Source organism: Papio anubis, chromosome 17 (assembly GCF_008728515.1).
Source record: "Papio anubis isolate 15944 chromosome 17, Panubis1.0, whole genome shotgun sequence".
Classification (NCBI taxonomy): Eukaryota; Metazoa; Chordata; class Mammalia; order Primates; family Cercopithecidae; genus Papio; species Papio anubis.
This window is the reverse complement of record NC_044992.1, coordinates 29,487,174-29,512,233: the sequence shown is the minus strand read 5'-3', so window position 1 is coordinate 29,512,233 and position 25,060 is coordinate 29,487,174. Positions and strand designations below refer to the sequence as shown.

General features: G+C 45.9%; 2 protein-coding genes across 8 annotated transcripts in view; one reads left to right on the top strand and one right to left on the bottom strand.

The window, feature by feature from the left end:
- ACACA (acetyl-CoA carboxylase alpha) overlaps positions 1 to 25,060 on the bottom strand; it is a 332,443-nt gene that overhangs the window by 268,333 nt on the left and 39,050 nt on the right. Inside the window, exon 1 of one of the 6 annotated variants that reach the window (XM_031657028.1) lies at positions 16,191 to 16,788. The exons of 3 other annotated variants lie outside the window; for them this stretch is intronic. The gene's annotated coding sequence lies outside the window, so the exon portion shown is untranslated. Of the gene's footprint in view, positions 1 to 9,423; positions 9,555 to 16,190; positions 16,789 to 25,060 lie in introns of those variants that run through there. 2 more of the 6 variants (XM_031657033.1, XM_031657029.1) reach the window with 2 other exon arrangements.
- Positions 9,846 to 25,060, top strand: part of C17H17orf78 (chromosome 17 C17orf78 homolog) — a 34,996-nt gene continuing 19,781 nt past the window's right edge. Inside the window, exons 1-4 of one of the 2 annotated variants that reach the window (XM_021928278.2) lie at positions 9,846 to 10,134; positions 10,249 to 10,328; positions 13,078 to 13,116; positions 20,124 to 20,232. The gene's annotated coding sequence lies outside the window, so the exon portion shown is untranslated. Of the gene's footprint in view, positions 10,329 to 13,077; positions 13,117 to 20,123; positions 20,233 to 25,060 lie in introns of both variants that reach the window. The other variant, XM_021928277.2, reaches the window with a different exon arrangement.

The window sequence follows — 25,060 nt, the reverse complement described above, 5'->3', positions numbered from 1 at the left end:
TTTTTTTTTTTTGGAGACAGTCTCACTCTGTTGCCCAGGCTGGAGTGCAATGGCCCGATCTCAGCTCACTGCAACCTCTGCCTCCCAGGTTCAAACAATTCTTCTGCCTCAGCCTCCCAAGTAGCTGGGATTACAGGCACCCACCACCTCATCCAGCTAGTTTTTTTGTATTTTCAATAGAGACGGGATTTCACCATGTTGGCCAGGCTGGTCTTGAACTTCTGACCTCAAGTGATCCGCCTGCCTCAGCCTCCCAAAGTGCTGGGATTACAGGCGTGAGCCACTGCACCTGGCCATATTCTTACATATTAATTACAAAAGGGAAAAGGTATTTTTACAATGGAGAAATCTGACAGATACCATCTTAACTAAGTATTCAAACTAAATATCACCAATATTAGGACAAACTGACTTCATATAACTCTGGATGTGATGCAATAGAAGTATACAACAGGCCAGGCACAGTGGCTCATGCCTCTAATCCTGACACTTTGGGAGGCTGAGGCATTAGGATTGCTCAGGAGTTCAAGACCAGCCTGGACAACAAAGTGAGACTCCGTCTCTATAAAAAATTAAAAAATTAAAAATTAGCTGAGTATGGTGGCACATGCCGATGGTCCCAGCTACACAGAAGGCTGATATGGGAGGACTGCTTGATTTCAGGAGGTCGAGTCCACAGTGAGCCATAACTGCACCACTGTACTCCAGCCTAGGCAACATAGTGAGTCCGTATCTCAAAAAAAAAAAAAAAACAGAAAAAATTAGCTGGGTGTGGTGGCGCATGCCTGCAGTCCCAGCTACTTGGGATCCTTAGGTGGGAAGATCGCCTAAGCCCAGGAGGTTGAGGCTGCAGTGATCCGTGACTGTACCACTGCATTCCAGCATGGGCAAAAGAGCAAGACCCTGTCTCAAAAACAAAACAATGAACAAACCAAAAAATGTGTTTCGAGCTGGGTGTGGTGGCTCGTGCCTGTAATCCTAGCACTTTGAGAGGCCGAGGCAGGTAAATCACCTGAGATCAGGAGTCTGAGACCAGCCTGACCAACATGGAGAAACCTGTCTCTACTAAAAATACAAAATTAACCGGGCGAGGTGGCGCATGCCCATAATCCCAGCTACTGGGGAGGCTGAGGCAGGAGAATCACTTGAACCTGGAAGGCAGATGTTGAGGTGAGCCGAGATCACACCATTGCACTCCAGCCTGGGCAACAAGAGTGAAACTCCATCTCAAAAAAAAAAAAAAAAAAAAGTTTTGTGTAACAAATAGTTGGAGGGGAGGGAGAGAATATATATATTTGCTTGAAAATGCATAAAATCTCTAGAAGTTATTAATAAATTAATAACATTAACATAAATTAAAATATCTGATAATTATTAAAAAGAAATAAGAAATAACAACAGCCAGGCGCAGTGGCTCACGCCTGTAATCCCAACACTTTGGGAGGACAAGGTGGGCGGATCACCTGAGGTCAGGTGTTCAAGACCAGCCTGGCCAACACGGTGAAACTGGGATTACAGGCATGAGCCACCACGCCCGGCCCCCTTTTGTGCTTTTAAAATATTGAACCAGGCCAGGTGCAGTGGCCCACACCTGTAATCCCAACACTTTGGGAGGCCAAGGTGGGCGGATCACCTGAGGTCAGGAGTTTTGGACCAGCCGGGCCAACATGGTAAAACCCTGTCTCTACTAAAAATACAAAAATTAGAGGGGGGTGGTGGAGTGTGCCTGTAGTCGCAGCTACTCAGGAACCTGAGGCAGGAGAATTGCTTGAACCTGGGAGGTGGAGATTGCAGTGCACTCAGATCACACCACTGCACTCCAACCTGGGCAACAAAGCAAGACTCTGTCTCAAAATAAAATAAAATATAAAATAAATAAAATAAAATATAAAATAAAATGGTGAACCAGATTGGGCACGGTGGCTCACGCCTGTAATCCCAGCACTTTGGGAGGCCGAGACGGGAGGATCACCTGATGTCAGGGGTTCAAGACCAGCCTGGCCAACATAGTGAAACCCCGTCTCTACTAAAAATATAAAAAATTAGCTGGGCATGGTGGCACACACCTGTAATCCCAGTTACTCGGGAGGCTGAGGCACGAGAATTGCTTGAACCCAGGAGGCAGAGGTTGCAGAGTCAAGATCCTGCCACTGCATTCCAATCTGGGGTGACACAGTGAGACTCTTGTCTCAAAAAAACAAACAAATAAAACAAAATGTTGAACCACATGAATATATTGTCAACTGAAGATTTTAAATAAGTTTAATAAAAAGCTTTCCTCAATTAATTCCATGCTACTCTGATCCCTTATCTCGTATCTGTCAGAGTATTTAGCCAGATAACTGAAATGTTATTCACTTATTTCTTTAACATGTGTTACTATGTAATTGACTCTGGGTTATCTCCTAGATGAGGCTGGGGAAGTTATTCTCCCTTCCAAAAACAACAAAAAAGAGAGAAATGGAGGTCTTGTTATGTTAACGAGGCTGGTCTTGTACTGCTGGCCTCAAGCAATCCTCCCATCTTGGCCTCCCAAAGTGCCAGAGTTATAGATGTGAGCCACCATGCCCAGCCTCTTCTAATTGATTTAGATCCACCACCCTCAATGCCTCACAATGCCATGTAAACACTAGGCTTTCAAAGGCTGCATGGTTTTTTTTTTTGGTTTTTTTGGGTTTTTTTTGAGATGGAGTCTGGCTCTGTCACCCAGGCTGGAGTGCAGTGGCGCAATCTTGGCTCACTGCAAGCTCCGCCTCCTGGGTTCATGCCATTCTCCTGCCTCAGCCTCCTGAGTAGCTGGGACTACAGGCGCCCACCACCACACTCGGCTAATGTTTTGTATGTCTTTTAGTAGAGACGGGGTTTCACTGTGTTAGCCAGGATGGTCTCGATCTCTTGACCTCGTGATTCCCCCACCTCAGCCTCCCAAAGTGCTGGGATTACAGGCATGAGCCACCGCATCTGGCCAGGCTGCAACGAATATTTGAGTTACAAAACTAGCAGACATAAACTAAGTCACTATTTCAAACATTATCCTCTAGAAAACATTTAGAGGCCTCCAGGTAAAATGCCATTTTGTGAATTCAGAAAGTTCTAGGATGAAATCAATTTATGCTCATAATTTTATTTCATAGATCTGCATTTAAAGAAAACCAGAGTCTCAAGGAAAAGAACTGGCTCATGGCTGTACAATCTCAACACTTTGGAAGCCTGAGGCAGGAAGATCGCTTGAGCCCAGGAGTTTGAGACCAGCCTGGGCAACATGACACAACCCCGTCTCTACCAAAATTAAAAAACAAAAAACAAAAAAATAGCCAGGTATGGTGGTATGTGTCTGTAGTCCCGAATACTTGGGAGGCTGAGGTGAGTGGATCACTTGAGCCTGGGAGGTTGAGGCTGCAGTGACCCATTATTATGCTAGCGCACTCGAGCCAGGGTGACAGAATGAGACCCTATTTAAAAAAAAAAAAAACGAAAGGAATTTCTTCCTTAAGGAAATACTGCTGAATTTTTTTGCCTCCAAGTCCTATGGATATGTTAAGGCATTATACTTTATATTACCTAACAGAGATCTATGCTGGTGACATTTACAGGTTAAGGCAAAAATTCCTAATTCCTTTGTAGTTACAATATCCTATGCAGTCTTCAGGAGCCAGTTTTAAGTTGAAAATTATGAAGAACTCCCAAAAATCAGTTGCCCCATGATGCCTTATGCCAGATGTGCCTATAGTTGGAAACTTTCAAATGTACATCAGATAAAATATCTCTCATATTAAGTGGAAAACTGGAAAAGAAAATCCCTTAGGCACTTTCCAGTACTAAATGTTCTATTAAGTTATTGAATTTTGAGGCAGAATCAAAGTAAAATCAAACAGCTTGCTTTGCCAGGGCCAGGAATACCTCTAAATGCTAAAGCATAAAACAGGACCCAGCGATTCATCTTCTTGCTGCTAATCTACTGATATTACTCCTGATAAACTTAAAAACTAATCAAGCTCCTATCAACCTACTATTCTTCATCTTGGCATGTGTGTAAAATATATACACACAACTAAGAACAGATTTGAAATCTGTTTATAAAAACAGAAGACAGGCTGGGCACAGTGGCTCACAACCGTAATCCCAGCACTTTGGGAGGCCAAGGCTGGCGGATCACTTGAGGTCAGGAGTTCAAGACTCCTGATCAACAGGGTGAAGCCCTGTCTACTAAAAATACAAAAATTAGCCAGGCATGGTGGTGTGCGCCTGTAATCCCAGCTAATAGGGAGGCTGAGGCAGGAGAATCACTTGAACCCAGAAGAAGGAGGTTGCAGTGAGCTGAGATCACGTCACTGCACTCCAGCTTAGGCAACAGAGCTAGACTCCATCTAAAAAAAAAAGAAGATAATTTTATAGGAATGTCATTAATGAGTATTATACTCTAGTTCTATCAGAAGGGATAACCAAATATTCATAAATGAGGCCTTGTATTTTTTGAGAAAAATTCCCCAAAACTGAGTCTGTTTTTTCAAACTCCATGAGTTCATTCGGAATTTTCAAACTTTGCTGGGCATGGTGGCTCATGCCTATAATCCCAAAACTCTGAGAGGCCAAGGCAGAAGGATTGCTTGAGCCTAGGAGTTCAAAACCAGCCTGAGCATTACAGTGAGACCTCATCTCTACAGAAAATTTAAAAATTAGCTAGGTATGGTGACATGTGCCTGTAATCCCAGCTACTCAGGAGGCTGAAGTGGGAGGATCACTTGAGTCCAGGAAGTCAACGTTGTAGTGAGCCATGTTTGCAGCACTGCACTCCAGGCTGGATGACAGAGAGAGATCCTGCCTTAAAACAAAGAAAATAATTTATACAACTTTATTCTATCTGAAATAACCATTCCATGCAATTTACTGCAAAGTACTGCCATGCAATTTCCAGTCCTGATGTCATGGAATAGTAAACGTTATTGTGGTTCTTTGTATAAAACAGCATGAGTATGGCATGCTAAAAGGATGAAATGAGTCTAAGTCTCAACACCATTGGAAGGCAAGACCAATTGGGGCCACCAACCTTTAGGTAGGGCACTGAATAGCCCCTGTTGAAGCCACTTTTCACTTGCCTCCTTAAACATCCTGAGACTAGACAGCCCAATGGTAGCTTGAAAAAGTAACAAATTAGTAAGAGAACTGTATCATTAGAGCACACTTAACTAAGATTGACCAGCTAAACTCATAAGAATTAATGCCTTATCAATCAGATTTACACACTGTGTAAGTGCAACATCCTTATGACACTATTTGTCATAGTTTCCTACCTGTTTAATATCACCTTCAAATAGTCCATTAGATTCAAGTGAATACAGTACTCATTACGGTTTTTTTAAACTAAAGAAATAGGCTGAGTGCAATGGCTCACACCTAAAATCCCAACACTTTGAGAAGCTGAAGTGGGAGGATCACTTGAAGCCAGGGGTTTGAGACCAGTCTGGGCAATAAAGTGAGACCCCCACTCCATCTCACAAAAAAATTTAAAAATTAGCTGGGCACTGTGGTATATACTTGCAGTCCCAGCTACTCTGGAAGGTAAGGTGGGAGGAATGCTTGAGCTGAGGTCGAGGCTGCAGTGAGCAATGATCACATCACTGTACTCCATCCAGCCTGGGTGACACAGCGAGAGAATCTCTAAAAAAATAAAAAATAAAAAAACATTTTAAAATGAAGGCCAGGTGCAGTGACTCATGCCTGTAATCCCAGCACTTTGGGAGGCCAAGGCGGGCAGATTACCTAATGTCAGTTAGAGAACAACCTGGCCAACATGGTGAAACCCCATCTCTATTAATATACAAAAATGAGCCGGACATGGTGGCATGCGCCTGTAATCCCAGCTACTTGGGAGGCTGAGGCAGGAGAATTGCTTGAACCTGGGTGGCGGAGGTTGCAGTGAGCCGAGATCACGCCACTGCACTCCAGCCTTGGCGACAAAGTGAGACTTCATCTCCAAAAAAATAAATAAATACATAAAAAATAAAGTGGCCAGGCGTGGTGGCTCACACCTGTAATCCCAGCATTTTGGGAGGCCGAGGCGGGTGGATTACAAGGTCAGGAGTCCAAGACCAGCCTGGCCAACATGGAGAAATTCCGTCTCTACTAAAAATACAAAAAAATTAGCCAGGCATGGTGGCACATGCCTGTAATCCCAGCTACTCAGGAGGCTGGGGCAGGAGAATCGCTTGAACCCGGGAGGTGGAGGTTGCGGTGAGCAGAGATCGCACCATGGCACTGCAGCCTGGGCAACGAGAGCGAAACTCCTGTCTCAAATAAATAAATAAACAAATAAAATAAAATTGAGGCCGAATGCGGTGGCTCACACCTGTAATTCCAACACTTTATGAGGCTGAGGTGGGCAGATCACCTGAGGTCAGGAGTTTATGACCAGCCTGGCCAACATGACGAAACCCCATCTCTACTAAAAATACAAAAAATTAGCCGGGCATGGTAGCACGCACCTTGTAGTCCCAGCTACTCAGGGGGCTGAGGCAGGATTGCTAGAACCTGAGAGGTGGAGGTTGCAGTGAGCCGAGATTGTGCCACTGCACTCCAGCCTGAGCAAAAGGGCGAGACTCCAACTCCAAAAAATAATAAAATTAAATTAAATTGAAATAAACAAAAAAAAAAAACAGTTAATAATCTGTTAAAGTAGATTAATGGTAATTACCTCAATAGTTAATAGGAATTTTTTTAGCCAATGAGTTTCTAGTGTTTATTCGCTTTGTTGTAATCTTACTGTTTTATGGGTTTGGAAAGATGCTTGACACATAGCTCCTAGAATTTACTTTATCTTATTTTATTTTTTGAGACGGAGTCTCGCCGTGTCACCCAGGCTGGAGTGCAGTGGCGCAGTCTTGGCTCACTGTAAGCTCCGCCTCCCGGGCTCACGCCATTCTCCTGCCTCAGCATCCCCATCCCGAGTAGCTGGGACTGCAGGCGCCTGCCACCATGCCCGGCTAATTTTTTGCATTTTTAGTAGAGACGGGGTTTCACTGTGTTAGCCAGGATGGTCTCAATCTCCTGACCTCGTGATCCGCCCACCTCGGCCTCCCAAAGTGCTGGGATTACAGGCGTGAGCCACCATGCCGGCAGCTCTTATAATTACTAATCTTTAAGAACATGTTAGATAATGACATAACTTTCTTTTCTGAATTACAAAAGGATTCTCCTCTCCTCCCACAATTGAAAATACTAATTTCTAATGTATTATTCCACAGTTTCTATTTTAATTCACTTCTTTCCCAAACTAAGACTATTAGGATATTAGCCATCCAAATGAAGGAAGAAAAGATTTTAAAGAAAGAAATACACTAGCCCTAGACCTGTTAAACCAGTCCACATGACAGGTATAAAAATTTTCCCAATCACTGACGGCAAAGGAAATAGTGTTACATAGTGATGTACACCTGAACCTGCTTACAGCACTTTAGAGAGGTCAACATCAGATGAGAGAGTGTTCTCCGAGGCTGGCTTTCACAATACCAGGTCTTCATCATTACCTAGTTATTGAACTATAAATTCACTAAGATAAAAGCCACCATTTCCCAAAACTTCCTTTTTAAAAAGCAGTTTAATCTTATGCTTAATGTATTTCTATTATGCACTGGTAAATCAAAACAAAACAAGCCCAGCGTGGTGGCTCATGCCTATAATCCTAGCACTTTGGGAGGCTGAGAAGGGTGGATCACCTGAGGTCAAGAGTTGGAGACCAGCCTGGCCAACATGGTGAAACCTGTCTCTACCGAAAATACAAAAATTAGCCCGGCATAGTGGCGCACGTGTGTAATCCCAGCTACTCAGGAGGCTGAGGCAGGAGAATCGCTTGAAACTAGGAGACAACGTTGCAGTGAGCCGAGATCACACCATAGAAACTCCAGTCTGGGCAACAAAGCAAGACTCCATCTCAAACAAACAAAATAACAAAATTCTACAACACTAGTAAACACAGATGGCTTCATAAATTAATACTTTACCTTTGGCATCTTTCATATGCCCACTTTAAAATGTTTAATATTCTTGGGTTTACATCAGTCCTCCTGTTATGCATTCAGTTTTATTGAGAAATGAAGAAACTGAGGCAAGAGAAGTGGGAAGAAACTTGCTATTTGTAGCAAGCAGGCATCTATCTGGATAGGTAAACGGTGGTCCTGCTCTATTAGGCCACAACGCTTTTCTGAAAAGTGCCAATCAAATAAGCAGCACAGAAATCCTTCTCATCACAGACATCCAGGGCTTTCCCCTCAAGAATGGAAAAATATGAGTATTCCTCCCTGCTGAGGGAGAAGAGACCATGTAACAAAAGAAAGCATGCTTCTCAATCTATACTACCGAATTGGGAGGGAAAAAATGAATGGAAAGAGAGAGAAAATTCAAGGAAATAAACTTCTGAGACTGAAGATGTGGTTATTAGGTTTATCCACACATTAGGAAATTACTGAAACATCGCTAAAGTAGAAACGGAATCAGGAAGGCCTAGGGTCTTTTTTTATTCCAGTCTTAAATCCCCAGACAAAAATATCTGAAATTAAATTATTTCTCCTGAGCAGTTATATTCTTAAATGCCTCTATAAAACCCACAAGGCCTACACTAAGTCCCTGATTTTTAGAGCTGATTTCAAGTGTCCATTAGTGTCCACTCTCCCACTTCCAAATCCAAACTAATGTTGGCCCCGATCCGGGTAGGGCCTTCACGCACATTTTCCTGTGAAATCATTAGCTTCACATCAGCTTCCTACGTCCTGTTTCCAGTAACTTCCCTTGATCAGCATGGCAAACAAGGAGAGAGTAACAAAAGGCATGTACATTTACTACGTCCCTCACAGATAACATAATAAAATCCTAGGAACAGGAACTGGCAGGGACAACCTGCCTGGCCCTGGCTCTCGCCACGATACAAAGGCACGGAGAGAGCAAGTGAGGTCTGCACCCCACACCTCACCCTGCAAGAGAGAGAGGACTTTCAATGCAATCAGACCCAACCCGCAACGCCCCCTTCCCACGTGGTCTTCTCTCTCTCCCGAGCCCAGAATCGGATTGGAGAGGGGTCTGGAAGGAATCACACCACGCTGGAGCTGGGCAGGAGGGGTGGGGGGCTAGCTCCAGGCAGAAACCCCAGCCCCTTTCTAGAGGGGTCCTGAATTGTACGCCTCCCAGTTCCGGGATCTGAGCTTCCACCTCCAGAGACCCCAGACCTCTCCATGTCTCTAGGGAGGGGACCTCAAGGCCTCAGAGCCGCGGGAAGGGTTAGGCTGCCCGGCACCGGGTCTGGATGGTGTGGAGCCCAGGCCGCGTGCGGGCGGGCGGAGGATGGGAGGCGGCCCCATGCTTAACGCCGCCCCTCCCTTGGCCCCAGCTTCTCCAGGCCCCCGGTCACAGGTTCTGGGCCGGCCCTCACCTCACCTCAGGGTGGCAACGTGTGCGGTCGGGCGGTTCCGGAGCCCCTGCGTGGAGACACTGCCGGGCGGGAGGAGAAGTCGGCGGCTCAGGCGATGGCTGACAGGCGCGCAGCACCAGGCCGGCCCGGCACACGGAGAAGGGGCGGGGCTTCAGGGGACCTGACCCGCCCCCGCCCCGCCCCTGCCTCCCACCTCAGCCGGCGAGCCCCATGAGGTGACTACGTCCGGGGTTACTCCAGGCCGTTCACCTCTGACCCCGCTCCGGGCTGCGGCGCGGCCAGGGCCGCCGGGGGGCGAGGCGCGGGCCCCAGGGCTCAGCAGCAGCCAATGGGAGGGCGGCGCGGGGCGGGGCGATGTGAGGCGATGCCGATGGTCCGAGCGCGGATCTGCCATTCGGGGCTGAGCGGCTAGAGGGCGGGCGGGCCGCGGGCGGGCCCTGGGCAGTCGTGGCGCCCGTGGCCCGGCCTTCGCGGCCCCTTCTGCCACAGCCGGGTGCGGGGCCAGCCCCTCGGCTCCTCCTCCTGGCGGAGAGGGGAGTAGGGGAAGCGGTCCAACACGCGCCTCGCACCAGGGACAGAGGCGTCCCAAGTGAGGGACCGGGACTAGCCGGCCTGTAGCTGGGGGAAAGGGAACCCAGCATTAAGGCGGGCTGAGTGGGGCAGGCGGCGTGCGGGCCCGTTTAATTGTCTGTTGAATCCTAACACATTAACAAGAGGTAGGCAATCGCGTCCACCACCTGTTCTCATCACGCTAGCTGGTTTGCAAGCCTGGGCGGGCTAAGTAACCCCATGCTGGAAGTCCATAACCAGCCCCCCGTTTCGCTCCTCAGCCCCAAGACAGCCGACTGGAAAGGTGTTACACATGCTGGATCCTGGCGTGTTGAGGAGAAGCTTCAGTAAACGAAGCTCGGTAAGAAGGGGAGTGTACCAAAGAACCACCGTCTTCTGCCTGCCCTGAGCAAAGTAGTTGCCAAAGCGTTCCAGACTTTTCGGATTGGAGAATGCTTTCCGTCCTCCACTGTGGGCACGCCGGGCCTTTGAGAGGAAGCCAATCCGTGTCTGTAGTTTCGCCAGTTACTTCATAGCAAGATTTTCATGGTAGCTGTGTGTTGAAAATTAATAATAACTGGAAGGGGTCCCAACACAATACAAACATTGCTTAGGGAAGAAACTTGGGGAAAATTGCGCTTGAGAAGAACAGGGTGAACTCAACCCATTCAAGGAAGAATTTAATGAAGCATGCACAGCACCTTCTTCATGCTTACAAACTTGTAAGGCCAGAAGCGCAGAGGATGACAGTTAAGTGAGAACAAGCTCTATGCCAGAGGGTAAAACGTGAATAGGATAGAAATACATGCCCCAGGTAAGAAGTTATTGGCGGAAGCTGAGGCAGGAAGAGGAAAAGATTGGTCCAACAGGGAACAATATTCATCCAGGAGCCCTCATAATCCCACTAGGTGGAGCTTCCCCAAGAATTTATCAACCCATTTTTAAAATAATAGGGTCAAGCACGGTGGTATGTACCTGGACTATAGTCCCACCTCCTCAGAAGGCTGAGGTGGGTGGATGGCCTGAGGCAAGGAGTTCAAGGCTATATGTAGTGTGCTGTGCCTGCGCCTGTGAATAGCCACTGCACCCCAGCACTGGCAACGTAAAAAGACCCCATCTCTAAATAAATCAATTAATTAAATGACAGGGGTTGGAAGCAGAGAACATAGGAAAGAAGATGTGGACTTTACAGAACAGTGATTCATATTTCACAATAATTGTATCACTGAGATATCTATCAGTTGGACAAAGGTAGGGGGGAAAAAGATAATTGAGCAAGACTTCCTGGCTTAGTAAGATGTTTGATTTGACTGACCGAAAAACATGGCCTGGGAAGAGGGAAGCCTCGCCTTTCCATAACAGCAGTCTCTACATCCTGGCTAACACGGTGAAACCCCGTCTCTACTAAAAAATTAAAAAAAAAATTAGCCGGGCGAGGTGGCGGGCGCCTGTAGTCCCAGCTACTCGGGAGGCTGAGGCAGGAGAATGGCGGGAACCCGGGAGGCGGAGCTTGCAGTGAGCTGAGATCCGGCCACTGCACTCCAGCCCGGGCGACAGAGCGAGACTCCGTCTCAAAAAAAAAAAAAACAAAAAAAAAAAAACAGCAGTCTCTGAAGCTGACATGAAGGGAGTGACTTTGGAAAGAACTAAAAACCATGAGGTTGTGTCTTATTGTTGTTTTACCTTTCCTAGATCATATTAAATAACAGGAATTCTTTCCTCAGGATTCTTTTTTATTTTTTATTTTTGAGATGGAGTCTCGCTCTGTTTCCCAGGTTGGAGTGCAGTGGTGCAATCTCAGCTCACTGCAACCTCCGCCTCCCAGGTTCAAGTGATTCTCCTGCCTCAGCCTCCCGAACAGCTGGGACTCCAGGCACACACCACCAAGTCCAGCTAATTTTTGTATTTTTAGTAGAGACGGGGTTTCACCTTGTTGGCCAAGATGGTCTCCATCTCTTGACCTCGTGATCCGCCCGCCTTGGCCTCCCAAAGTGCTGGGATTACAGGCGTGAGCCACCATGCCAAGTCTCCCTAGGATTCTTAATGGTGTTGCTGTTTACCAGCTTTAGAAGCTCTACAAAACCAGGGATTTACCCTCAAAAACTGTCCTTATGTGAAATTTCAGCCAGCCCTTGCATGTCCTGCTTTTGACCTCACTGATTATTTTAAATAATTGAGCTTTCTATTTTAAATAATTGAGCTTTCTAAAGAACTAGCCAAAGAAAGGCCTAATAAAAGCTACAGTGAAAAAAAAAATTAAGGAAGGATGAGTTATGATACCAAGGTCACTTACAGAGGATCTAATAATCTAATTGTTATCACCAAATGCTAAGACAGCTGGGCAGAGAATGAGCAGAGAGCTGTGTCTTTAAGACAGTACAACTGGAATTTCAGCAACCCCTGAGTGTTATGGTGTTCGGTGCATGCCACAACCTGCCCATCCCTACTGTAGGTTCTTTAGAGCTGCTCCATGAGTTCTTGCTACACAAGCTATTATGTCTGTAAGAGGTGGGGGAGGAGAACCAAAGGGTGGAGAGAACTTACCATATGAGACTAACAAATGGAAGAGAAGGATGAGTGGTACGTTTCTAGAAGCTGACACTAGAGGTCTGTTATGGGCTGAACTGTATCCCAAAATTCATATGTTGAAGTCCTAACCCCTAGTACCTCAGAATGTGAGTATAGTTGGAGACAAAGTCTTTACAGAAGTAATTAAATTAAAATGAGGTCATACGGGTGGGCCCTAATCCAGTATGACTGGCGTCCTTATAAGACAAGGTGACGAGGACACAGACACACACACAGAGGGAAGATCCTATGAAGACATAGGGCGTCCATGGCCATCTTCAAGTCAAGGAGAAAATACCAGAAAAAAACTAACTGCTGACACCTTAATCTTGGACTTGTAGCCTTCAGAACTGTGAGGAAATGCATTTCTGTTGTTTAAGCCACCAGTCTGTGGTACTTTGTTATAGCAACCCTAGAAAACGAATACAAAATCCCAAATATATGACTTCCAGGGTTTTCAAGGTGATGTAAAGGTATTAGGGATTCATCCTGAGCAGCCCAGCTACCTTCCAACCTTAAAATTGCTTTCTTATCTTCCCTAGGGTAAAGTCAGGAAAGTATGAGAGGTCCCTGTCTTCGAGGTGAGTATAGTCTATTTAAGAAGACAAAACTAACACATTAAAACAGAGTGTCTGTGTCACACTCTTTAGAAGATAGCCATATGAATTTGTAATAGCCATAGATGAGAAAAGATAAATTCTCAAAAATTGATAAACCCAGATATATATAAACATTATATGCGCCACTGTCCAGGCAGCTTCATTTGGCATTTTTAGGTCAAATATTTAGATTAGGGCATCGTTTCTCAAAGTATGTCCCACTGATCACCTTAAGAAACAAACACTAGGGTGCTTGTTAAAAATGCAGATTCCCAGCCCTTTTTTTTTTTTTTTTTTTTGTGCAACAGCACAATCATGACTCACTGCAGCCTCAACTCCTGGGCTCAAGTGATCCTGCCACCTCAGCCTCTCAAGTAGCTGGGACTACAGGGAGATGCCACCACACCTGGTTGACTTTTTCTCTTTTTCTTTTCTTTTTTTTTCTTTTTTTTTTTTTTTTCCGAAATGGAGTCTCACTCTGTCACCCAGGCTGGAGTGCAGTGGCACAATCTCGGATCACTGCAACTTCCACCTCCTGGGTTCAAGCGATTCTTCTGCCTCAGCCTCCCAACCCAAGTAGCTGGGATTACTGGTGCAGGCCACCATGCCCAGCTAATTTTTGTATTTTTAGTAGAGACGAGGCTTCACCATGTTGGTCAGACTGATCATGAACTCCTGACCTTGTGATCCACCCGCCTTGGTCTCCCAAAGTGCTGGGATTACAGGCATGAGCCACTGGACCCGGCCGACTTTTTCTTTTTTTAAAGCATCCCTAATAATTAATCACCCTGAAGTTTGAGAACAGTCATTTAAGATTTATCATTATTGTTCCCCTCTTTGCTGCCAGAGTTGCTGTTGAACAACAAGGCCTTCAATACCTGTCACTCTTAGGAGAAGAAAGTCTCTCAAGTCAGACTTGAGTTGAATCAAGGGAGGAAAGAAAGTGCCTTAATAGAAAATAGAACCATGGGTTGGGCACAGCGGCTCACGCCTATAATCCCAGCACTTTGGGAGCGCAAGGCGGGTGGATCACCTGAGGTCAGGAGTTCTAGACCAGCCTGGCCAACATAGTGAAACCCTGTCTCTACCAAAAATACAAAATTTGCGGCAGGGCACAGTAGCTCATGCCTGTAAATCCAGCACTTTGGGAGGCTGAGGTGGGTGGATCACCTGAGGTCAGGAATTCAAGACTAGCCTGGCCAATATGGCGAAACCCCATCTGTACTAAAAATACAAAAAATTAGCGGGATGTGGTGGCAGGTGCCTATAATCCCAGCTACTTGGAAGGCTGAGGCAGGAGAATTGTTTGAACCCAGGAGGCAGAGGTTTCAGTGAGCTGAGCTCATGTCACTGCATTCCAGCCTGGGTGACAGAGAGAGACTCTGTCAAAAATAAAAAAAATTAAAAATAAAAATATTGCTGGGTATGGTGGTATGTGCCTGTAGTCCCAGCTACTTGGGAGACTGAGACAGGAGAATCACTTGAACCCAGGAGACAGAGGTTGCAGTGAGCCGAGATTGCGCCACTGTACTCCAGCCTGGGCAACAAAGCAAGACTCCATCTCAAAAAAAAGAAAAGAAAAGAGGCCAGGCATGGTGGCTCACGACTATAATCCTAGCACTTTGGGAGGCTGAGACAGGTGGATCACCTGAGGTCAGGAGTTCGAGACCAGGCTGGCCAACATGGCAAAAACCCATGTCTACTAAAAATACAAAAATCAGCCTGGCATGGTGGTGGGCACCTATAATCCCAGCTACTTAGGAGGCTGAGGCAGGAGAATCGCTTGAACCCAAGAGGCAGAGGTTGCTGTGAGCTAACAGCACCACTGCACTCCAGCCTGGGAGACAGAGAGAGACTCCGTTTCAAAAAAAAAAAAAGAAACAAAGAAAGAAAAGAAAAGAAAAGAAAATAGAACCATGAAGAGCCCCCTGTCCTGGGGCTATCTCACCATGAATCCAAATTCTATAGATAACAAGATCAGTGATCAGTTTTCAGGACAGAGGATAATGGAATTATTGGGTTATTATTTCCTACTGACCACCAATAGTTATATTTTAATCTGGCTTCTGGCAATTGCCGTGCTTATTCTTATCCTTATACCTTTGTTTATGGTGGCAGACTTATCCAACTTTTCTCCTGTTTTTCTGAATCTTTCTAGTCCTTAGAAGTCCCATTTTCTTCAAGATTTATCTTACTTCTCTAGCTTTCACTGATCTCTCTCTCCTCTGAATTCTTGTGGCAATATGGTCATATCACACAGTTCAGAATTTTTTTTTTTTTTTTTTGAGACAGAGTCTTGCTCTGTCACACAGGCTGGAGTGCAGTGGTGCGATCTCGGCTCACTGCAAGCTCCACCTCCCGGGTTCATGCCATTCTCCAGCCTCAGCCTCCTGAGTAGCTGGGACTACAGGTGCCCGCCACCATGCCCGGCTAATTTTTTGTATTTTTAGTAGAGATGGGGTTTCATCGTGTTAGCCAGGATGGTCTCGATCTCCTGACCTCGTGATCTGCCCACCTCCGCCTCCCAAAGTGCTGGGATTACAGGTGTGAGCCACCGTGCCCAGCCAGAATTTTTTTTTTTTTTTTTTTTTTGAGACAGAGTCTCGCTCTGTCTTCCAGGCTGGAGTTCAGTGGCACGTTGTCTGCTCACTGCAACCTCCACCTCTTGGGTTCAAGTGATTCTCCTGCCTCAGCCTCCCGAGTAGCTGGAATTACAGGTGTGCGCCACCATGCCCAGCCAATTTTTGTATTTCTGGTAGACAAAGTCTCACTATGTTAGCCAGGCTGGTCTCAAACGCCTGACCTCAAATGATCCTCCCACTTCTGCCTCCCAAAATGCTGGGATTACAGGTGGGAGCCACTGTGCCTGGCCCACAGTTCAGGATTTAATTAGGATATAATTTTTTGTCTGCATACTGGTTTTAGCTCTCCAGTTAAATCCTGAAGGCAGAGACCATCTCGTATAGTTTGCTACCCCCTTTTATAGCTCTTTGAGTAGGACTAGGTATTTCTATTAGTAAGCACTTCATTGACTGAAATAAAGATTAGCTTTGTACCTGAGAGGCCACTCTGCTCCTGGTGCCTGCTTATCCGTCTTCACGTTGTCTCTGAGAGGCAAAGCCGCTTTACAGATGGGCAGAATTCATCAAGAAAGTCAGTGCCTTGCCCACAATTGTGGCTCCAGTTGTGATATAAAGGAAAAATAAGACCCAAAGTCCTTATCTGAATACTATGTCTCTTTGCTCTTGTTAATCACTCCAGTTTATCCAGAATTAAGAGCCTGAAGGAACTTCATAACATAAGGTCAGAAAATGTCCTCAGGGAGGCCACTTTATAAGTCTGGTCCTAATGATGAAAGGTAGAATTGCACAATGAAGGACAGCGTGAATAGTAGAGACTCCCCACAATGTTTTCACATGGACACAGGGTTTTCACGTGGCATTTCTGCTCTCACTCCTTCCTTATCCAATAGCAAACACTTCCAGTCTCTATACTTCAACCAGTTACCAAATCTTAGCTTCTTCCTCCATAATGCCTCCAATATATGTGTTTTTAAAAATCCCTTTCTAAGTCCTACACACCACAACTAAAATGCCTGGAGAAATTTTAAAGGGCTCTTTAAAGACAGCAAAATGGGCCGGGCGCGGTGGCTCAAGCCTGTAATCCCAGCACTTTGGGAGGCCGAGACGGGCGGATCACGAGGTCAGGAGATCGAGACCATCCTGGCTAACAAGGTGAAACCCCGTCTGTACTAAAAAATACAAAAAACTAGCCGGGCGAAGTGGCGGGCGCCTGTGGTCCCAGCTATTCAGGAGGCTGAGGCAGGAGAATGGCGTGAACCCGGGAGGCGGAGCTTGCAATGAGCTGAGATCCGGCCACCGCACTCCAGCCTGGGCGACAGAGCCAGACTCAGTCTCAAAAAAAAAAAAAAAAAAAAAGACAGCAAAATGGACAAGATGACTTGTTTGGGTCTTGCCCAGTCATAGGATTCTGACATTTTATGTTGATCAGCTTTATAGCCTAGCCATCCCTGACTTCACTTTCCTCTAAAGCCATGAAGATGCTCCTGGCAAGTTTATTTCCTGCCCCTGTCCCTACCTTCTCTTTAGACTTCCCTAATGTCTCCATTATTCCTATATCAGGTTCAGGTTTTTCCTGCTACATATTTACTTCACTGTCTTCTACCTTCACTCTCTATTTTTTTTATTATATATGAAACACAATACATAATAAAATATAACATTAATACTTTTGTAGAGCCTTTATCGTCAAGAAAAATTGAGCCATCATTCAATTTCTTTTTATCCTTTTAATACCTTCTGTATTAAAATTTTCCTGTATGTCATATCTTAGGGCAGAAGATTTCACAATGTCACATCTTTTTTTTTTATTATTATACTTTAAGTTCTAGGGTACATGTGCACCACGTGCAGGTTTGTTACATATGTATACATGTGCCATGTTGGTGTGCTGCACCCATTAACTCGTCATTTACATTAGGTATATCTCCTAATGCTATCCCTCCTCTCTCCCCCTAATCCATGACAGGCCCTGGTGTGTTCCCCATCCTGTGTCTTTCTCATTGTTCAGTTCCCACCTATGAATGAGAACATGTGGTGTTTGGTTTACTGTCCTTGCGATAGTTTGCTCAGAATGGTGGTCTCCAGGTTCATCCATGTTCCTACAAAGAACATGAACTCATCCTTTTTATGGCTGCATAGTATTCCATGGTGTATATGTGCCACATTTCCTTAATCCAGTCTATCACTGATGGACATTTGGGTTGGTTCCAAGTCTTTGCTATTGTGCTATTCATATGTTTATTCATAATAAACATATGAATGTCACGTCTTTTTAAAAATCTCACCTCTGGGCCGGACGTGGTGGCTCACGTCTGTAATCCCAGCACTTTGAGAGGCCAAGGCAGTAGGATTACCTGAGGTCAGGAGTTTGAGACCAGCATGACCAACATAGAGAAACCCTGCATCTACTAAAAATACAAAAATTACCTGGGTGTGGTGACAGACGCCTGTAATCCCAGCTACTTGGGAGGCTGAGGCAGGAGAATTCATTGAATCCAGGAGGTGGAGGTTGCAGTGAGCCAAGATTGTGCCACTGCACTCCAGCCTGGGTGACAGCAAGACTCCATCTCAAAAGAAAAAAAAAAAAAATCTCACCCTGGTTAACTCCTAGACCTGCAGGTAGAAAGTTATTTTCCAACACACGTCTTGTTTATCAGTGGACCTATTGTGCTGATGTGCCCAATTTTCTGAATGGAAAAAGAAAAAAAAAAGGAAGAAAGACTAAAGACAACAAAAAAATCCATGAAAAGGAAATGTAGCTTCAATCAATGAACAAGATGGTCATAATCAGTTGAATAACATAGTTTTAGGGGTGAATAGAGGCAAGCAAAACTGAGAAGAACTGATTCTTGGTATTGGCAGTGTCAGTCTCAAGGGCGGCAGCAACTCTACCTTCTCTGTGCTCTGTATTGTAAACAGCTTGAGCTCTTTAATCAGACAGACCATGCTTTAAATCCTGACTCTGTCACTAATTAGCTCTGTGGCCTTGAGGAAGTGACCCCTTTCTGAGCCTCAGTTTCCTTATCTATGTTATATATAGCTATCTTATATTCAGGATATAAAGCCTACCTTCTAAGGTGGTGTTTTGAATTAAATGATGTGACCAAAATGTGAAGCTTCTGGCACACAGCTTGGAAGATAGTAGGCACACAGAAAATATTACTTTCCCCTTTCTCTCCATGTTCCTGTTCTTTCATTTCCTATTAGTGCTCAATGCAGAACAGAGTGCGTATGGATCCTTACTTGATTCAGAAATTGTGATTGCCATGCGCAGTGGCTCACGCCTGTAATCCCAACACTATGAGTGGCCAAGGTGGGTGGATCACCTGAGGACAGGAGTTCAAGATGAGCCTGGCCAACATGTGAAACCCCATCTCTACTAAAAATGCAAAATTAGCCGGGTGTAGTGGCACACAACTATAGTCCCAGTTACTTGGGAGGCTGAGAAAGGAGAATCACTTGAACCCGGGAGGCAGAGGTTGCAGCGAACCGAGATTGCACCACTGCCCTCCAGCCTAGGCAAGACAGAGTGAGACTCCGTCTCAAAAAAAAAAAAAAAAGAAATTGTGTCATTACTAAATTCACTGCCCCCTGCACTCACCCTGAGCAACAGAGTGGAGACCCTGTCTTAGCTACGAGGGAGGCTGAGGAAGGAGAATTACTTGAACTGGGGGGACGGAGGTTACAGTAAGCCGTGTTTGTACCACTGCACTCCACCTGGACGACAGAGCGAGACTCCATCTCAAAAAAAAAAAAAAATTCAGTGGCTGGGCACGGTGGTTCACACCTGTAATCCCAGCACTTTGGAAGGCCGAGGTGGGTGAATCATCTGAGGTCAGGAGTTCGAGATCAGCCTGGTCAACATGGTGAAACCCTATCTCTACAAAAAATACAAAAATTAGCACCGGGCGCGGTGGCTCACGCCTGTAATCCCAGCACTTTGGGAGGCCGAGGCGGGCGGATCTCAAGGTCAGGAGATCGAGACCACGGTGAAACCCCGTCTCTACTAAAAATACAAAAAATTAGCCAGGCGCGATGGCGGGCGCCTGTAGTCCCAGCTACTCAGGAGGCCGAGGCAGGAGAATGGCGTGAACCCGGGAGGCGGAGCTTGCAGTGAGCCGAGATCACACCACTGCACTCCAGCCTGGGCAACACAGCGAGACTCCGTCTCCAAAAAAAAAAAAAAAAAAAAAAATTAGCTGGGCATGGTGGTGGGAACCTGTAATCCCACCTACTCGGGAAGTTGAGGCAGGAGAATCACTTGATCCCAGGTAGTGGTGGTTGCAGTGAGCCAGAATTGCACCATTGCACTCTAGCCTGGGTGACAAGAGCAAGACTCCATCTAAAATAATAATAATAATAAAATAAAAATTCTGTTCACCAACCCATCCGCCCCAATATTTCCAGGTTAATGGAGCATGTGATCAGGGATCTTGGGATATTATGAATCCTTACCCTTACTTGGAGGGAACAAATGACTATGGCCTGAGCTTCTGAGAACCAACCAAAGGCACGTGTAAGTATGCCTGGCTCTGCCCAGGCTTATTATTGCATCATGCAGGAAAGACTATTTGGCCCCTTTGGCAAGGATGTGTAACAGTAGGAACTTACATATATTACAAGTAGTAGTGTAATGAGGACAATCCCTTAGAAAACAGTTTGGCATTAACTGATAAAGTTGTACATACTCTGCGTACCCTATAACCAGAACTTCTGGATTTATACCCTGGAGAAACTTTCAAAACTGCCCCAGAAACACTTCATTATGGCTACAAACTGGAAACAACACAAATGTCTCTCAACAGTAGAATGAATAAATAAATTGTGATACATGCATACAATGAAATATTATAAAGCAATGAGAATGAACAGATGATTGCTACGTGAAGTAATATGGATGAACTTTACCAACATAATGTTGAGCAAAAAATGTATGTTTCCTGCTACAAAAACAGGCAAAACAGGCCAGGTACCCATGGGCTCATGCCTATAATTCTAGCACTTTGAGAGGCTAAAGCAAGAGGATCACTTGAGGCCAGGAGTTCACGACCAGCTTGGGCAACATAGGGAGACCCTGTCTCACAAAAATTATAAACAATTTAGCTGGGCATGGTGATACATGCCTGTAGTCCCAGCTACTTGGGAGGCTGAGGTGGGAGGATTGCTTGAGCCCAGGAGTTGGAGGCTTCAGTGAGTCTTGATCACACAATTCCACTCCAGCTTGGGTGACATAGCAAGACCCTGTCAAAGTAAAACAAACAAACAAAAAATGGGCAAAACAAGCCAGGTGCATGTCCCTGTAGTGTCAGCTATTCAGGAAGCTGAGGTGGGAGGATCACTTGAGCCTAGGAGTTCAAATCCGGCCTGGGCAACACAGAGAGAGAGAGAGAGAGAGACCCCATTTCTAGAAAAAAGAAAGGCAAAACTCATTTGTGATGGCAAGAATCTGGATAATACGTTTTGTTTTTGTTTTTGTTTTTGTTTTTTGGGATGGAGTCTTGCTCTGTAACTGCAGGCTGGAGGGCAGTGGCATGATCTCGGCTCACTACAACCTCCGCCTCCCAGGTTCAAGCAATTCTCCTGCCTCAGCCTCCCAAGTAGCTGGGATTACAGGTGCACACCACCACACCCAGCTAATTTTTGTATTTTTAGTAGAGACGAGGTTTCACCATGTTGGCCAGGCTAGTCTCCAACTCCTGACCTCAGGTGATCTGTCTGCCTTGGCCTCCCAAAGTGCTGGGATTACAGGCGTGAGCCACCATGCCCAGCGCCCCCCCCCTTTTTTTTTTGAGATAGTCTCGCTCTGTCGCCAAGGCTGGAGTGCAGTGACCCAGTCTCGACTCCTGAGTAGCTGGGACTACAGGCATGAGCCACCATGCCCATCTAATTTGTGTGTATTTAGTGGAAACAGGGTTTCACCATGTTGGCCACGCTGATCTTGAACTCCCGACCTCAAGTGATCCACCCACCTCAGCTTCCCAAAGTGCTGGGATTACAGGTGTAAGCCACAGTGTCTGGCTGATAATATTTACTTCTGATGGTGAGTAGTGACTGGAAGAACACATAAAAGAAATTTCCAGGTCAGATGCGGTGGCTCACGCCTGTAATCCCAGCACTTTAGGAGGCTGAGGTGGGCGGATCACTTGAGGTCAGAAGTTCAAGACCAGCCTGGTCAACATGCTGAAACCCTGTCCCTATTAAAAATACAAAAATTGGCCAGGTGTGGTGGCTCATGCCTGTAATCCTAGCACTTTGGGAAGCCGAGGCAGGCGGATTGCCTGAGCTTAGTAGCTAAAGACCAGCCTGGGTAACACGGTGAAACCCTGTCTCTACTAAAAATTCCCCCCCCAAAAAATTAGCTGGTGTGTGCCTGTAGTCTCAACTACTTCGGAGGCTGAGGCAGGAGAATTGCTTGAACCCGGGAGGTGGAGGTTGCAGTGAGCCGAGATTGTGCCACTGCATTCCAGCTTGGGCAACACAGCAAGACTCCATCTCAAAAAAAAAAAAAAAAAAATAGAGTTTGATTCCATTTATATAATATTCAAAAGTAAACAAAATATTTTTAGTGATACATATATAGATAGTTGAGTTTGTTTGTTTGTTTGTTTTTGAGATGGAGTTTCGCTCTTGTTGCCCAGGCTGGAGTGCAACATTGAGATCTTGGCTCACCTCAACCTCCACCTCCCGCATTCAAGTGATTCTCCTGCCTCAGCCTCCTGAGTAGCTGGGATTACAGGCATCTGCCACCACACCAGGCTAATTTTGTATTTTCAGTAGAAACAGGGTTTCTCCATGTTGGTCAGGCTGGTCTTGAACTCCTGACCTCAGGCGATTCGCCTGACTCAGCCTCCCAGAGTGCTGGGATTACAGGCATGAGTCACTGCACCTGGCCAATAGTTCAATGATTTTACAAAACATGGAAAAATGAAGATTGGGAGGAGGAAAGAGACCAGAGGATCAGAGGCACAGACATGTAAAGAGCATCCATGATGTTGGCAATGTTCAATTTCTTAGTTTGGGTGATGGTAACATATGTTCACCTTTTCAGTATTATTATTATCATTGAAAATATACTTATGTTCTATATACTCTCCTGTATATATAGTATATTCCACAATTTAAAAACTGCCGCGGCTGGGCTGGGTAGCTCACCCCTGTAATCCCAGCACTTTGGGAGGCTGAGGCGGGCGGATCACTTGAGGTCAGGAGTTTGAGACCAGCCTGGCCAACATGGTGAAAGCCCGTCTCTACTAAAAATACAAAAATTAGCCAGGCGTGGTGGCGCCTGCTTGTAATCCCAGCTACTCGGGAGGCTGAGGCAGGAGAATGGCTTGGACCTGGGAGGCAGTGGTTGCAGTGAGCCGAAATCACACCACCATACTCCAGCCTGGGCAACAGAGCGAGACTCTGTTTCAAAAAAAAAAGAAAGAAAGAAGTAAATAAAATGGTCATGCTGGTAGCTCATCCCTATAATCCCAGCACTTTGAGAAGCTGGGGTGGGAGGACTGCTTGAGCCCAGGAGTTCAAGACCAGCTTTGGCAACATAGTGAGACCCTGCCTCCATTATTAAATTTTTTTTAAATTTAAAAACAAACCAAAACAAATGAACAAAATGGCATGCAGCATTTAAAAAGAGTAGCATAGGCCAGGCGTGGTGGCTCATGCCTGTAACCCCAGCACTTTGGGAGGCCAAGGCGGGCAGATCACGAGGTCAGGAGATCAAGACCATCCTGGCTAACACGGTGAAACCCCATCTCTACTAAAAATACAAAAAATTGGCCAGGCGTGGTGGTGGGCACCTGTAGTCCCAGCTATTCGGGAGGCTGAGGCAGCAGAATGGCGTTAACCCAGGAGGCGGAGCTTGCAGTGAGCCAAGGCACTCCAGCCTGGGCGACAAAGCGAGACTCCGTCTCAAAAAAAAAAAAAAAAAAAGAGTAGCATAGTGTGCAGGCACAATAATTTTAAAGCTAGAAGAGGCCTTGGAGGCCATTTTGTCCAACCACCTCATTACAGAAATCGAAATAGAGGCCAAGAGAAGACAAGTGCCTTGTTCAAATTGATTTAGTCCATTAAAGAGCCTAGGGTAGGCCTCCTGGCTTCCTGTCAAGTGCTCCTTCTGCAGACCCATCCTGATTCATCCATTTGGTCCTAGTTCCTATTCTCTTCCAACATCATATCTCTAAACTGCTTATGTCGGCTTATCTCTAAACTGCTTATGTCGGCCGGGCGCGGTGGCTCACGCCTGTAATCCCAGCACTTTGGGAGGCTGAGGCGGGCGGATCACGACGTCAGGAGATCGAGACCATCCTGGCTAACATGGTGAAATCCTGTCTCTACTAAAAATACAAAAAATTAGCCGAGCGTGGTGGCAGGCGCCTGTAGTCCCAGCTACTCGGGAGGCTGAGGCAGGAGAATGGCATGAACCTGGGAAGCGGAGCTTGCAGTGAGCCAAGGTTGCACCACTGCACTCCAGCCTGGGCGACAGAGTGCGGCTCCATCTCCAAAAACAAAAATAAAAACAAAATAAACTACATATGTCATAAAACTCATAACTTTTTTCCTGGCAAATTTGATGTTTTTTGTTTTTGTGTGTGTGTGTGGGAAAAGGAGATCAGAAGAGATATACTCTGCTCCACTGATATTCCAAATGCTTAGAAAGTCAGTCAAAATATCTAGCAGTAGAGAAACAGTCTATTAGGAATAATAGAAACATGGATCTACTTGTCTACTCTTGGATTTTTTTTGGGGGGGAGGTGAGGGATGGAGTCTCGCGCTGTCACCCAGGCTGGAGTGCAATGGCACAATCTCGGCTCACTGCAACCTCCGCCTCCCGGGTTCAAGAGATTCTCCTGCCTCAGCTTCCCAAGTAGCTGGGACTATAGGCATGTGCCACCATGCCAGATAATTTTTGTATTTTTAGTAGAGATGGGGTTTCACCATGTTGGCTGGTCTTGAACTCCTGACCTCGTGATCCACCTGACTCAGCCTCCCAAAGTGCTGGGATTATCAGCGTGAGCCACAGTGCCCATAATCTTCCACCTCACTGTCCCTGACAGTATGGTCTACTCCAATATGCATGCTGACCTTTTTTTTTTTTTTTTAGATGGAGTCTTGCTCTGTCGCTCAGGATGGAGTGCAGTGGCGTGCTGTCAGCTCAGCACAACCTCTGCTTCCCGAGTTCAAACGATTCTCCTGCCTCAGCCTCCCAAGTAGCTGGGATTAGAGACGTGCGATACCACTCCTGGCTAATTTTGTATTTTTAGTAGAAACAAGGTTTCACCATGTTAGTCAAGCTGGTCTCGAACTCCTGACCTCAAGTGATCCAACCGCCTCGGCCTCTCCCA